We start from the raw sequence: 3,936 nt of genomic DNA, 5'->3' as shown, positions 1-3,936 counted from the left end.
TGCAAATATAAGTTGATAGGGCAAAGGGCATATTACTGGATGCTTATTTCAGTTCAAACCAGACTTAGCTCTGTAGGTGAAGCAGCAGAGAGAGAGGGGGAGGAGAAACTGTCAACATCAGGTGTGCAGCTGTCCAGAGCCAGTGGTCGGATGGCCTTGGCCTTTTGTCTCCCACTCCCTTTTCCTCACCCAAGTCAGGGAGCCAACCCTGGGCTAAGCCCGGGCAGCGTGGAGGCCAGGACATCTCCCACGCCCTGCCAGGGAGCCTCTGCCTGGGCCCCCAGCCTCAGGCTCCACTGCCACCAAGCACCTTGAGATCTGGGCAGTGTCCCGTAGAGGGTGCAGTGAGTCTAAAAACTTCTTCCAGAAAAAGCTTTATCAAAGTCTGTATTTTTCCACAGAGGAGAAAAAAGTTCATGAGAAAAACAAACTTGGTAGGAAGTGAGGCAATTCCAGGGAAGAAGGGGTGGTTCATTTCCCCCGTGTGCAGCAGTGTGCTAAATGGAACAGAGAACATGGCGGGAGAAAGGAAAGGCACCCTGAAACCTGACCGGGTGTCAGTTACTGCCCCGGCTTGCAGGACACAGAATTGGCACAGAGAAGGCATTGTTTGTTGGTTTAAGAATGTATATGCAGAATCTCCTTAAATTCTCATAGCCACCTAATTATCCCTGATTATACTGTGAAACAGAGGCTCAGAGACATTCAGAAACTTACTCAGGGTCATACAGCTAGTATACAAGGGAATGGAGACTCAGACACAAGTTACTCTGACTCCAATATTGAGGTTCTTCCCTCTTCCCTGCAAGGAGCAGCCTGGCTCTTTTCCAACTAGGCCCACAAGAATCCAAGCCTACAGTGGAAAATCCTAGAAGAGGTCAGGGATGCCAAATCTGAGTGACATGGATGCTTTAGCCACCAGGGTGCGGTGTTCCTATATTAGGGAGGGACCAGTCACCATTCCTTCACTTGTCTGGGATACAGTCACACTCTACCATAGTGACATCCACACTTGCTATAAAGACAATATTAAATCTCTGGAGCCACAAAATCAAGGCTCAGCTGTAATACTCAGTGATCCGGCCAATGCGATGCCTGGGAGTCTGCTCTGAACAGCTAGACAACTCCCAGTCCAATATTCCTCTTGTTCTGTTAGGCACCTAGCATGGGTCTTGCTCAATAAATGTAGTTGGAACTCTCCAGACACCTCAAGTTCAGTAGGACTCAGGTGTTCTGATCTAAGTCAAGTGCTTGCTTCTCTACTCATGGTGTCCTCATAAGACTCTAAAGGCACCCGTTAAAAAGGAGATTCCTTGGCCCCTCCCCTACAGATTCTGATCAGTCACTTCTGGGATAGAGCCCAGGAATCTGTATTTCATCAAGCTTCCCAGGTGAGTCTGTGATCAGACAAGCTTGGGAAATGCCCCTTGATGCCAGTGCTTCTGCCATAGATCCACTCCTGTTCCCGCAAAACACTACAAGCCAAGACTACATGAAGAGGTTAGATGGACTTGAGGGGTTGGGAGTTAGTTGGCTGGTATGGACATAGCTGCTGAGAAAACAGGTAAATTAGGACCGCAGTAAGGGTACTCTGTGTTCTGTCTGCTCAAATACTAGACATCTGGAATCCATAGCAACCCAGCAGAAAACATCTGCATAGCCTTTTACCTGATGTGAGGTAAACTTGAGCAGTGAAGCAGCATAAGTTTTACAGTGCAAGATCCTCCCTTACCCCTCACATCTAATCCACTGCCTATGCTCAGAGTCACTGCTATTTTTGCAAATCTACAAGGCCAAGGCTGAAAGGATGACCAGGCCAATCTCTAGAATAGCGTCAGACCATTGGATACTCTCTCCTGTCTTCGGGAGCCCATCTGGAATAAAGCTACTAATCAAATTTCAAAAACAACAGAAATGAGACTGAAGTGGAAAACAACCAGTGTTCATCAACAGATGAATGGAGATGCCAAATGTGGTCTCTCCATGTAGCAGAACATGAATCAGCCTTGAACAGGAAGGAAATTCTGACACATTCTACAAAACAGATGAACCGTGAGGACATTATGCTAAGTGAATGAGCCAGTCCCCAAAAAGCAATTACTGTATGATTCCACTTATATGAGGGACATAGAGTAGTCAAAATCATAGAGACAGAAAGTAAAATGGTGATTGCCAGGGGCTGGGAGGGGAATGGAGCGAGACTGCTTAATGGGTACAGAGCTTCAGTTTCACAGGGTGAGCAAGTTCTGGAGGTGGATGGTGGTGATGCCACAACAATGCGAGAGTACTTAATGCTCCTAAAGTGTACATTTAAAACTGTTAACATGGTACATTTTATGTTGTGTATATTTTACCACAATTTTTTAAAAAGAAAGAAATAGGACTGAACACTAACCCTCCACTACCACAACATCAAGAGTGAGCCCTAACATAAACTGTAGACTGCGGTGATAAAGATGTGTAATGTAGATTCATCAGTCATAACAAATATGCCGATGGTGGTGTGTGATGTTGATATCGGGGGAGGTCATGCATGTGTGAGGGTGGGAGGCATATGGGAAATTTCTGTGCCTCTGCTCAGTTTTGCTGTGAATCTAAAACTACCCTCTAAAGTCTGTAAAGAACTAAAACAGAAACTAAACCCATGAGGGATGGAATTTTGCAAGAGGAAGAAGCTGTTCTATGTCCCCCTCTTGGCTCGCATTGGCTTGAGACTTACAGGGAGCAACACGATATTTCTATGTCACGGCAAGCACATAGCTCACAGTCTTCAGTCCGCCATCTTGAGTCTAGCGGGTGTTTGTTTCCTTTGAGATCCGTGCATTCTAAAATAATACAACATCATCAGTGTAAGTCATGCAATGACAATAAGGTCTACCACAGCATTGAGTCCAGCCCCTACTATCTACACCCCTCCAGAGAGGGAGAAGCTCATTGCTTTTAAAGGTATTGAAAAATGGTGCTCTTGGATTCACACATGGCTAATTCCAGTACTGTTGAGTTCGTGCTACTGGTAATGTTGTCATACAGAAAACTTACATCCTTCTGACTTTTATTTCAGAACAGGTATTTCAAGAAAAAAATAAGGCCCTTTTCTTGAATGAGTTAGCCATATGAGCCTAGGGGTACTTGGGACCAAGGTTTTTCCTGCTGGATTCTCTCTCAATCAATATCTCACTTCTACACTTCCCTTTGCCTTGCATCGGTGGTTTTCAACCCTGGGTGCACATGTGAAACATCTTGGGTACTTGAAAAACACCTATGTCTCAGCCCTACCCTAGAACAATGAAATCTACCTCTGGGTGCAGGGCCCAGGCCACTGTATTCTTACAAGGCTCCCCAAGTGAGGCCAGGTACAGTGGCTCACGTCTATTATCCCAACACTTTGGGAGGCTGAGGCAAGTGTATCAACCAAGGTGAGAAGTTCGAAACCAGCCTGGCCAACGTGGCAAAGCCCTGTCTTTACCAAAAACACAAAAATTAGCTGGGCATGGTGGTGGGTACCTGCAGTCCCAGCTACTTGGAAGGCTCAGGTGGGAGAATCACTGGAACCCAGGAGAAGGAGGTTGCAGTGAGCCAAGATCTCGCCATTGCACTCCAGCCTGGGAGACAAGGCGAGACTGTCTCAAACCAACAACAACAACAACAAACACAAAGGTTTTCATCTGCAGACAGGTCCACCTACCAGGCTGCAATAACATAATAAACATTGAAAAGCCAAGACTTACCTTTGATTGTCTCTCCTGGAGCTAACTTATGACGTATTACATAGCATGATCCATTGCATAAAGTCACAAACGTGGCAAAGATCAAAAGGCTGCCCAGGAGAACGTTCTGTAATGTGAAGAAAGGTCAGGGTGAAGAATGAATTAATTCAGAGGATAATCCCTTACTGAGTGCTGTGTACCAGGACCTCTGCTGGGCTCTGGTAGAGGT

At 46.0% G+C, this 3,936-nt stretch overlaps 1 long non-coding RNA gene across 2 annotated transcripts; it reads right to left on the bottom strand.

The window, feature by feature from the left end:
- Positions 1-849: 849 nt before the first annotated feature.
- On the bottom strand, positions 850-3,902 carry LOC116548008. Of its 2 annotated transcripts, none has more exons than XR_004267269.1 (3): positions 3,729-3,902; positions 2,720-2,825; positions 850-868 (listed from the first exon to the last, which is right to left on the bottom strand). It is a non-coding gene; the product is annotated as an uncharacterized LOC116548008 (long non-coding RNA). The 2 variants fall into 2 exon arrangements; XR_004267268.1 differs by lacking the exon at positions 850-868 and adding an exon at positions 1,414-1,475.
- Between the last annotated feature and the right edge of the window lie 34 nt (positions 3,903-3,936).

This window comes from Sapajus apella, unplaced genomic scaffold (genome assembly GCF_009761245.1).
Source record: "Sapajus apella isolate SASKATOON/1434 unplaced genomic scaffold, GSC_monkey_1.0 scaffold6230, whole genome shotgun sequence".
In the NCBI taxonomy this organism is placed as follows: Eukaryota; Metazoa; Chordata; class Mammalia; order Primates; family Cebidae; genus Sapajus; species Sapajus apella.
Note: the sequence above shows the minus strand (reverse complement) of the source record. Positions and strands in the feature narration are given on the sequence as shown.